This window comes from Cryptomeria japonica, chromosome 3 (assembly GCF_030272615.1).
Source record: "Cryptomeria japonica chromosome 3, Sugi_1.0, whole genome shotgun sequence".
Lineage (NCBI taxonomy): Eukaryota > Viridiplantae > Streptophyta > Pinopsida > Cupressales > Cupressaceae > Cryptomeria > Cryptomeria japonica.
Genome location: NC_081407.1, coordinates 694,373,944 through 694,386,463, shown reverse-complemented (window position 1 = coordinate 694,386,463; position 12,520 = coordinate 694,373,944).

The following is a 12,520-nucleotide window of genomic DNA, read 5'->3' as shown; positions in this document are numbered from 1 at the left end:
TTCTCCATATAATATAAAACATATTCTCCAACTCCTGATAGGTGCAGCTTCATCCTTTTCTGCCATGTAGAGAAACTTGACTTGTTCAGCTTCGATGCATCCCTCTTATACATCTTTGGATCTTTCCCTCAAGTGCCTTTAAACTTTTTCTTCTGAAGTCCAAAGCTCTGATACCAATTGCTAGTCCTAATACTTAATGTTAAGTACAGATGCCAAGCTAACAAGATGAGAGGGAGGGGGTGAATCATACAACCTTAATCTTCCATAAAAACAACAGATTCAACCTCGGTAACATATACTTCAGTAATATAACCAAAACTGCTAAACATGCAAACTCAAAAGCATATAAACATCATAACACTCATAACACCAGATTTAACGTGGAAACCCAAAAAGGGAAAAACCACTATGGGATTTCAAACCCACTAAGAAATATACTCTTCTAGAGTATGCTTAGTTAAAAGAAAATCCTGTTAAAGATTACAAACACATTGCTAGATGTGACCCAGTTAAGGGATTTCCCTCAGATCTTTTAGGATCTTCACCTTGTTAGAAGTGACCTTGTTAAAGGATTTCAAACACTCAATCAAAATGTCACCTTGCTAGAGGGTTTTACAAATAAGACTGTTAAGTCCACTCGGTTAAGAGATTTTTTGTCACTTCACAAAATAACAGTAATAAAAATCTATGTGCAACTTCACATCTAAAATGCTAAAGAAGATTCTTATTTTCTCAATACAATAGGACTTATCTTGTCCATCTGCTGGGCTCTATACTCTGTTATTCAAATAGGTCTTCAAGCTTCTGTGCTCGGTAATCACTATGTAGCATCCCTATGCATACACTTGCCTGAATACATTTTTTATCAATAGTTCCTTATTTATAAACAATTCGCCAACCGCTTAATCTCCTTGATCACATTTCTGATAATCAATTATAGCCATCAGATCTTCAAACTTTGACCAGGTTCAATGTATCCTTCAATCTGAAAATGTTTTACCCCGCTTTGGAACTTGCATATATTTCTTGGAACTTGTGCTAGGGTATTGCGGTTCAATCTAAGTTGTAGATCTTCATGCCAATTTTCCTTTACCATAGATTCTTTAACAAACTTCATGCACGACATACCAATCATTTAATCATAGCCAGCTCATCAGCTTCCTTCATTAAATAATGCTTTTATTCATTCAATGCATTCTATTATTACTCAGTTGCAACTCGGTAAATACTAAACTTCACTCAGTAGACATTTTGCCTTCATTAAACGATAGAGATAACCTTAGGGTTTACCAACTAGGTTCCTTGGGGTTTACCGATAGGTTCCTTGCTCGGTAACATAGTATAGTATTAACCTTACAATAAATAACATATGTAGGATATCAAAACAATCTAAATATCATGATCTCATCATTGTCTAACTTGGTAATAGTTGCCTATTGAATAAACTATTCCTCCCCTTATTCATCATATTCTTTCTGTGTCTTTTACCAACATGTTTATACTCATCAAATCATACTTCTTAAGATATGGCAACATCATACTGAATTAGAAAATCAATTTCTTGACATCAATGACAAAATAATAATATTAAGACAGTAAACATCCTTGATCAGTTATATCCATATTCATCAATAACCTTCTCAATATCCTTATTGAAATGCCAACAATCTCCCTTTGTCTGTTATAATGCCAACATTAATGTGTAGACCAACATTAGTATTGATCATGAAATAGGGTTGTTATCTAGAGATAGTTTTAGACTATGGATGCAATGACCCTCTTATTTATTTTAGGATTATCCATTATCTCAAAAAGAGTTGATAAATCTCTATAACAATGCAACATAATTACATTAAAATATATTCGTATGTATTTTTCTAGATTCGATTGTGTGTATTTTTCTGGATTTGATGGAAAAAAATACAGACAATCGAATCCAAAATAATACATAAGAATATAAGATGGATTGTGGAAATATCATATCTTCAAATTAAAATAGTTTTAGTATCTTAGTCCTTATAAAGACTTAAAGTTGGTAAATATTAATTATGGTTTGGAATGCTACATTGGTTTGTAAATGGATGTAGTTATAGAATACATCTTAATCAACAACCAATGGATACATGATAAGACTATAAACTAAGAATCAACATATTCATTATTGAGAGGAATATCTAACATATTCATTATTGGTGATGCTATTGGGATCTTCATTATGGTGGATAATGACTCCTTTGGGCTTTACCATAGTACTTTTGCTTATGTTCTGGTTGAGCTAGATGTTTCTAAGGGACTGCCGACTGAGATTGCCATTAATTCCTCTTTTGGTAGTTGGGTCCAATCTTTGGATTATGAAAGTATTCCTTTCAGGTGTCGTAGATGCTTTAAAACTGGCCATTTGGTTGGGAATTGTGGGTTTGAGAAGAAAAATCATATAGCCTCATGGTGGTCAGGTGCCTCTTACCGGCATTACACAGTTAATAAATTTGCGGACACTTATAAAGAGTCGTTGGGTGCTAGGGTTTCTACTTTGGTTGGCTCAGATTCTTTATTTGCAATGAATTCTTCGGACGCCACTATGGATGTTCCTGTGATTAAATATGTTGTGATGCAGATTGTTGTTGTCTCTTCTGCTAAAAATGGTTTTTTGTCTCTTACCCCATCAACTACTTCACCGTGTGTTGGTACAACTTCTACCCCATCTATTAGTTGTGATCATGTGCCCGTGATGGTTGTTGCTCCCTCTTCTGACACTCTTTTTCCACTCTGAAAAGATCGATTCTAGGCCCTTCGGATTGGTCAGTTGTGACAGCGAAAGTTGAAGAAGGATGGACATTTGTAAAGGGGAAGCATTCAAAGACATCCAAGTCTTCTTTTGATATGACTCTTCGTTTCCACAAGGCCAATTGCAAATCTTGAGGGCCCTTGTAGTTGGTTGTTTGGGCTGGTTTTACTGGCCCTATCTTTGTATGGGTTGCCTGTTGTCTTTAGGGGCATTCCCTTATTTTTTGGTTGTGTCTCTCTCCACTTGGTTGAGTGGTCAAGTTCTTTCCCTTGTTTGTTTTGTAAAGGGTTTCGGGTCCCTTCAAAACCTGTTTTTCACTCAATCAAAAACATGTAGATTAAGATAATATTTATGGTCAAAGAAGTCATAATTGTTCCTATAATACATATAGTTTTAAATAATTTGTTCCTCTATATCACTCACAAATATTGTGTGACATAGAATTTTCATCAATGTTTGTTGATATTCTTCCTAAGATTTGGTAATCCATTGAAATTTTTAGGCTGATATAAATGGTTAAATTATTAAGATCTAATAGCAAATAGGTCTTCACACTATTCTCAATAAGGTTGTTCTTGGTGTGGGTTTTCCAATACAAAATGGGATATTGTCCACTTTCCATAACACAATTATTGTTTGTCCTTGGGTCTCATTTATTATTTTAGTTGGTAAGTTGAATGGTAAAAATATCAATCAAAATAGGGCATTCCCTATTTTAACATTTTCATGCAAGTCTTGCCTCTAGGAGTCAATTGGGCATTTGTAATTTAAATGGATTCATCAAAAAAAAATAGTGATGTGGTTGGCAATTCATGATCATACTAGTAAATCTCCTAATACTATAAGAATATTTTCATAGTAATTTTTTAATGAAATAAATTATAACATGCTAATACAAAACAACATTTGGCTTATAGCCAGTGATAGTAAAGTACAAAATGTATACAACAACCTTCACACTTTTTGAAATAATCCCTTAGGAAGTATAGCTTTTGGTCAAGTCTATTCATGGAGCAATCTTATCATATATTTTTTGATAGGTTAATCAATGGGTGTGATCCCCAAAGCCAATTTCATCTAGCAAATTATATATTGTTGGTGTAAATTATGTCCCATAATTACACTTTACTTAAGTTGACTTAGGGTAATGCATTTCATAGTAGTTTAGATATGACACACATAGGGAAGTGTGCACATAAGGAATTTGCTTGTAGGATAAATTCCATCTTTTGTGGTCTTATCTTTTTGATACATTCCACCTCTTATGGAATATTTTATTATTTCTCCTACCTACCCTTGTTTCTCATTGGCCCACATGTCATGATCGTGTGCTCACATATCCATGTGGCCTTGCCTTTATAAGTAGGCTCATCTTTATTGTATGATTTGTCCAGTCAATCATATTTTGTATCTTGATGAGAATACATTTTTTTCTTATCAATCTTTCGTCTCTCTTGTTTGTGCTATTCATTGAGCTCCAGATCTTGGTTATTTTTGACAAATTCTTACAATGTATCAGAACCTTTGGGGCTTCATTGAATAGTCTTCTTGGAGAGATCTTGGTGCATTTGATTTTTGGATCTAAAGGGCAACACAATTCGGGAGCATCCTACGTCTATTCCGACTTCACCATTGAATCTAGGAGGCTGTTTCCATGATTTGAGTATAAATTTGACCATTTTTTGTGAAAGTCATTTTCAGAGCCAAAAAAAATTGGCAAGTCGTACAACCTACCCGCCAGTACAATTTTTCAAAAAAGTATATATTAAAAAAAAAAAATTATTAAAATTACTTTTTATTTGATTATCAGTTTTTTAGAAATTGTTTGTAAGAAAACTTTTTAAAATTCATATGTATATATTTATTTATTTTGGGGGTGTTTGATCACCCCCGCCCCCATACTTTTTTGTCTCGTTGGTCTGATTGCAGGGCCCATACTGTTTTGCCACTTCCGGCCTATGTTTCCCAGTGCCACTACTAGCTCCACTCGTTTTGTCTTCTCTAAGATAATATTTCTATGACTAGATTATTAGTGTTGATGTATATCCAAAGTCTATAACTCATCATAAATGCTTGGATCTATATATTTAATGATACACAAATTATATCCATAAAGTTTTTGTAAGTTGATGCATGATTCATGAAGTTTCATCTTTTAGCAACTTTTTATAAGGAATTTGTAGGCAATAGCTACAAAAATTTATAAATATCAAAGAGCTTATGCAATGAAAAAGATAATAAAATATGCTTCAAAATGTGAATTTTATGGTATCAACACATTTTGGTTTTAAAAAAAAAAGTATGAAGATAGTTTGATGTTAAATTTAATAAAAATATAAATATTTTAAATGTACATTTTTTCAAAACCAAAAAATGTACTTTTTATTGTTTTTTTTTGTTTTTTTCGTATAATTTACATATTCTTTGCAAAAAAAATTTGTATAATTTACATATTCTTTGAAGATTTGCATAATTATTTCATATGCACCATTTAATAGAGTGGAGTTCTCATTAATTCATATGAGAATGTATTGAGATCTTGGAAGTACCAAATTCTCCTTATTTTTATTAAATTCTTAGATATTATAAAGATTATTATAGAAATAATAAATCTAATAAATAACTCCAAGAAATAGGGCACACAAGTATATAAGACAAAAAATTGTGTTTTCTTTTTTTTGGCAAGGTGGCAATGCCACTTATTATATTTTATTAATAATATATAATTTTTACAATATATTTAAAAATTGGTTCAAACTAAGCTCCCTAAGAAAAGAACCAACAAGAAAAACTCTGGTCATTGCTCATCAACATGACTATAGAAGAGAAGTAGTGAACAATCATCTAGTCGGAGCTAGTTACAAAATAGAGATCAACAAAGGAGAATGCATGATCATTTACAAATAGGAGCATTGAGGCTCATTTTACAGAATAGGAGCATGCAAGCTTATTTACAAAATAAGGACATGAAAAAGAAATAACATAGGCTGCCTAGTGAGTGAAGAAGAGAGCTCCAAAAAGCAAGAGGACTAAACCAGCATCAAATGACAGATCCGTCTTCATGGGATATCTTGAAGGCCCTACAACAAAGAACTCCTACAACCAAAATTGACATGCCCTTGCACCAAAAAACACCTGCAACTAAAATATATATATAATACAGAATGCAGAGAATTTACAAGAAACACAAGGGTCCAAAACATAACTAACACCAACGACATGAGATCTGTAGTCTGCCATTATAGACAAATGCCAAAGGAGAAGCGGTGAACGGGGAAATGCTAGAGAGAAATGAAGCCCAAAATTTTTATCTTGTAAATGAAAAGAAAGAGGAGATATATCATGAAAAATCTGACAAACCAAAAGAAGCGGTGTACAGAGATAAGCATGAAACAATGCCATGCCAAAATTTAAATGGCATATGAAGGAGGATTCCCAATGTGAAAATAAATATCTCCAAATTTCGCACCAGAAGAGAGTACCAAACACATGAACAATATCAATAACAACCAACTCATCATTAATGAATGCCAATTGATGATCGAGTAAAGCAAAGTACCTCAATTCAAAACCAAATGGAATTATGAAAAGGAATACCTCACCAAGAGAAGAGAATATCAACTCGTATAAACGAGAAATCATATAATAAGAAAGATTAGATACTCGAATCTCTATAGGCTATACTTACTAGGTTTGGGAAGCTCATCAAATCACACCCCAATCGAGAGGAATCAATAATAGTTTTGTCATAACCCATATTAGCGAGGCAATCAATCAATGCATTACCTTCACGATAAACATGTGAGATGATGAGGTGCTCAAATGTATCAAGAAGAGTCCATATTTGTTCAAGAATATACTGGAAATGCCAATTATCAACTTTTCTTGCCTTGCAAGCATTAATGACAATAGTCGAATCACCTTCAATATGAAGGTATTTGAAATTCAAATCCTTAGCCAATACAAGACCTTCTAAAAGAGCACAACCTCGGCAATATTATTTGTGCCAGAAGAAATTGGCATAGCTTTTAATGCTAATAAAGAACCCAAATGATCATGAAAAACTATCCCTATTCCCACGGGAGGATCCATCAAAATTCAATTTACAAAAAGGTGCATTAGGAGGATACCATTTTATAGAATTTTTGTCTACAGGTGTTTTTCGAATCCTTGGAAAGGCGGATGATACAGGAATAATGATACTTTTCCAAGAAGAAATCATAAAATTGTCTGAGGAAGAGAACCCTGAATTCATATTAAAATATTTCTGAACATGAGCATTAACTTGCTCAATAATACTTCTCTCCAAAATCCTAAGAACAACAGATAAACCCGATGAGTCACATCTAAAAATGCACTTGTTTCTTTCCCACCAAATGGCCCATATGACTAAAGAGAGAATTATAAACCACAAACAAACAAATAGAGAAGATGAATACAAAACTAGCCAAGACTGAAACATGTCCCAAAAAGATAAAGGCAAAGGGAATGAAAGAGAACTTTTGGAGGACAAAATGCCAACAACTACTTGCAAACTCACAATGAAGAAAAAGATGATTGACTTCTTCAAGAGCTTTACCACATAAGACACAAGAAAAGGAGGCTACAATATTAAATTTGACTAAATAATCACTAGTCAAAATTCTATTTTGCAGCGCAAGACAGGAAAAAACACCAACTTTAGGTAATACTAAATTATTCCAATAGAACAAAAAGGAACGATGAGGAGCATTTTGATTGGCCATTTGTTGAACAACAAAATATCCTTCTTTAACAGAGTAGTTTCCCGATTTAGAAGGGCACCAAATAAGTTGATCTTTGATGTTAGAAAGGAAAGCCACTCGGTCTGCAAAACAATTTTAAAATTTTGAATTTCCTGCAAGGACAATAGAAGAGTAGAGGGATCCTTCCATGAGACTTTGTGAGAAAAAAGATCAACACTATCTACATAATCAACCAATCTAACTCCCCATGATTGAGAAATAACAACTAAAACAGAAGCAAGAGAATCATGTTGCGAAAGAGGGGGGAAGCCATTCCAGGAGCCTTTCCAAAAAAGAATATCCTCCCCCGAATGGACATGCCAGGAGAGAAAATTAGAGACCACTTCCCTACATGAGATCATAAAGTTCCAAATAGCAGACCCCTATGGATGATTAGAAATTGTGAAGATCCTAGCAAGATTCAAGGAATCCAAATACTTAGCCTACATAATTTGGCACCACAAAGATTGGGGCTTAGTATACATAGACCAAACTAGTTTGCCCCCAAAAGCCCTATTTCTTTTAGATAAGTCTTGAATCCCAGCACCACCAACTTGCTTGGAAAGAGACATCTTGGTCAAAGAAATCAGTGGAAACTTTTTATCTTCTAACATGTTATTTCTCAAAGAAAAGATCGAATAATCTTTTCAATTTGGGAGATGACGTACCTAGGAGCTTGAAGAACTGAGATGTAGTAATTAGGAATGGCAGATAGGACCGTTTTACTGAGAAGTATCCTACCTGAAAGAGATAACCACCTAGCCTTCCAAGCATAAATACGAGATTTAAGTCTCTCAATAACCAAATTTTAAAAAGAAGACTTAGCAGATCCCATAAAGAAAGGAATCCCCAAATAGGTAGAAGGAAGAAAGTCTATTGGGAAACCTAAGATATTCACAAGTCTATCAGCCACCAACTGAGGAGTATTAAAAATAAAGATCTTGGATTTATGGGGTCTAATCTATTGGTGAGATCCAGCAGTATAAGTATCCAGAATAAATTTAATATGAGTAGCCTCTTGAATAGATGAAGACCCAAATAAAAGTGTATCATCAGAAAAAAGGTTATGAGTGACTGAAATATCAGAATTAGGAATTAACACCCCTTGCCAAAAGCCCAAATCCCTTTTCTTAATAACCAATCGACTAAAAGCTTCTGCCATAATGATAAATAAGAAAGGAGATAAAGGATCTCCTTGTCTAACACCCTGGGTTGAAGAAAAGTATCCAGAGGGAGCTCCATTAATGATGACAGAAAATGAAAAAGTAGAAATACAACTCTTGATCCATTTACACTAACTTTCAGAGAAACCAAATTTTCTCAAAAGTTTGAGCAAAAAAGCCCAGCAAACTTTATCATAAGCCTTCATCATATCAAGTTTGACCACAAAAGCTGGGATATTGGACGAATTTGTGGAATGCAAAGTTTCATGAGCAACAATTGCTCCCTCATGAGTTTCCCAACCTAGAACAAAACCTCCTTGCTGAGGAGAGATGATATGAGGAAGGAGAATTTTAAGTCTTAAATAAATAGCCTTGGTGAAGATTTTGTAAATAGAGTTGCACAAAGAAATGGGTCTAAATTCAGCAAAAGTTTGGGGATTCTTAGATTTCAGGATAAGCGGAATATAAGTGATGTTAAAAATTTTAAGGATATACCCACCCCTCCTAGACTCTTCCAAATCCATTAATAAGTCAAAACTAATAAAATACCAACATTTTTGAAAGAACAAGATAGTAAACCCATCAGGACCCGGAGCTTTGTCAGGGGCCATGGAAAAAACAACAGAATGAAGCTCATCTAAAGAAAAAGGCCTCATAATAAAGTCATTATCCTCATGAGAAACAAGGGAGGGGATAGAATCTAAAAGAAAATCCACATGATGATCCATAGAGGAAGAAGAAAAAGAAGGATATAACAATTCCTTAAAAAAAGACACACCCTCCTCTCTAATCTGCTTATCTGAATTAAGGACATAACCAGACTTAGAATCCTTAATACTAAAAATTGTAGAAGCATCTTGTTTAAGCTTGGCTGCAGCTTGAAAGAAGGCAGTATTCTTGTCACCTTCTTTAAGCCAAACCTCACGAGACTTTTGCTGCCAATAGATTTCAACCCAGGAGCAAAGGATCTCCCAGTAAGCTTGCAATTTCTTTTGAGCATCATTAGTGGAGGAATTAGTGCCTTGTCTAATAATCTCCTCATTAACAACCTTCAAATCATTGGCAACTACCTCTTTTTCATGAAAAATGTTCTTAAAGACCAATTTATGCCAAGCCATAATTTGAGATTTCACAAATTTCAGTTTGGAATAAAATTGAAACATCTTAGTACCTTTACAAAACAGAGCACTTATCCACGATTGCTTTAATAAAGAAAGAAAATGAGGATGATTGAACCACATTTTCTCAAACTTAAAAGAAGGTCTAACAAAGGAAACACGATCCAATTTATCAAAATTGAGCAAAATTGGGAAATGGTCGAAATCTAAGGAGGTAAAAATCTCAAAAATATGTGTTGTTATATGTATTCTATAAGAATTATTTCAAATATGGTACAGAGAAAATCTAATATGCACAAATTTAAATCTTACAATATACAAGCTATGCAATGTTACATAAATCATATATAACTACATATGACTAGGTTTTATTTAAGAAAAAACATCAATGAAAATTAAATACTTCAATAGGTCATCACACAATATATACCACATCAATAAAATAGGACCTAAAATAATCTCTAATTAACAAAAATGAAAAATAACTTTACTCATGATCCAAATTATAAAGTTCAAACCTCACAAGGGGTAAGATATTTATGCTTAGTTTGTAGCACAATTAGGTGCTTCTTGCAAAGAGTACGAGGTAGCCCCATATTGATATAAGCCATCTATAGATCCATATACAACCCGCTCGACATTGTAGACTTCAAAAAAAATCTTTCTTTCTTTCTTAAACAAAAATTCTTATGTAAAAAAAAATTATAAACAATTAAAAAATTAGCTTCATTGAAAAATGTTTTCATGATCATTCAAAACTAACTTGGAATGAAAGGCTTTTATAAAACGAAAGTGATGGCTTATTTCGTTATTTACCTTTTCATGTAAAAACATTAGCTGGTCGTCGAAGGGAGGTCAGGGATCACTCTCGTAGTCTTCAAATTCTAACAATCACCAACATTTTTTCAATAATAACGACGTGGTGATCGTTATTCGAACATGCGACCTTCATATCCTCACTCTGACGTTCTCCCTGCATGAAGTAAAGCTAGACTATACGAATGGATCGACAATAAAACATGCATTCAATCATATGGTTCGCTCCAGTTATCTTCAAAACATAACTAATTATTTATCAAAACTATAGACTGTAAACAAGGTAATTATGTAGCCTAATAAATGAGTTACAAAAAACGAAACTCATAACCAATGCTCAATATGGTAACCGCTGCAGAATTGTCCTTATAAAATGAAATAATAAGTTTGCAGGATGTAGAATCTTAATTGGTTCATTGAATTACTACACAAGAAATTGTTGAATTGTCTCTAATGCAAATTCCTGAAGTGCCATAGTCCTTTCCATCTGGGGCATTGTGTAGATAATGAATTTCACGGAAGCACTCCCTTGGTGTTCCGTGCTCTACACGAAGGCTTGAAATCCAACACAAATGACTCGATCACCTCTGCAAATTGGGCTCGACGCACTACCTTTCCTAAGTCATCCTTTACAGACAATTTTCCTTCTACTTGGAATTTCTCTTCCATTTTATCCAAGTGTAAGCATCAGTGACTTTGGAATTTTATGGTAGTGAGACATTTGGTTCAAATCATACAATCCATGACATTAGAAATGGGTTTCAAGGATCAATAAATGTGTAAAGGTTGTTCTTTGACACTAGTGAATTCAATGGTTAAAGATAATTTGAAATGTGTAAGAACCAAAATCACATCACCATCTTGATCTGGTCTAAAAACAAAACGTTTGCATGATGTGAAATCTGAATTGGTTTATTTAATTTCTTCACAAGAAATGTTCGAATTATTTTCCATGCAAGTTCATTTAGTACCAGCCCTTTCTACCCGGGGCATTGTGATCATGATGAATTCGACAAAATCACTCCCTTGGTGCTCCGTGCTCTACACGAAGGCTTTGAAATCCAACATAAATGAATCAAACAGCTCTTCAAATTGGGCTCCACACACTCCTACCTATTTCATCATTTAGAGACAATTCTTCCTCCACTTTGGAACTTTTGTTCCTCTTTCTCCGTGATTCAAAATTATACAATTCAATGACACTACTAAGTCAGCAATGGCAATGGCAATATCGATATTCTAGGGCGTGCAACCTACGTTACTATAAGTAAAGTTGAGTGAAGATCGGTGTAGTGTGACAAGAATCAATAAATGATCGAGAGTTCTTATGATAAAGATGAATTTAAGTTAATAAAAATGAAACAATTACTTATTATGTTTTGATAGAAATGTGATGTTAAAATTTTTATTAATTATTTGAATATTGAAGATTAATGTTTAAGTAAATCGATAAATTAGGGTGTTGTAAATGAAGGATTACAAATTCAATTTAACAATTTAAAAGAATTGGAAAATAATAGTATTATGTTTTTCACATGTCTAAAGAACATTTTGTGATTGGAAGTGACAATTAAAATCTAAATATAGATGAAATTGCATTTGAAAACACTAGGGTCTATATTTAAACACAAGATGCCTCTCCTTGAGAGACATATAGTGAAAGGTGAAGAAACCCCTACACCTAGGGGTAGACATGTAGTTTTCATCCTTGATAAATTTTCTTGGTTCCATAATAATACATGCATGTAAATCACACAACTTAGACCATTTTCATATAAGTGCAAGTTAACATAAATGAATTTCAATATTAGTAGTCTCCTCATCCATGTAGACCTCATCGATATGGGTAGAAAGGTGAAAATAAAATGGATTAGA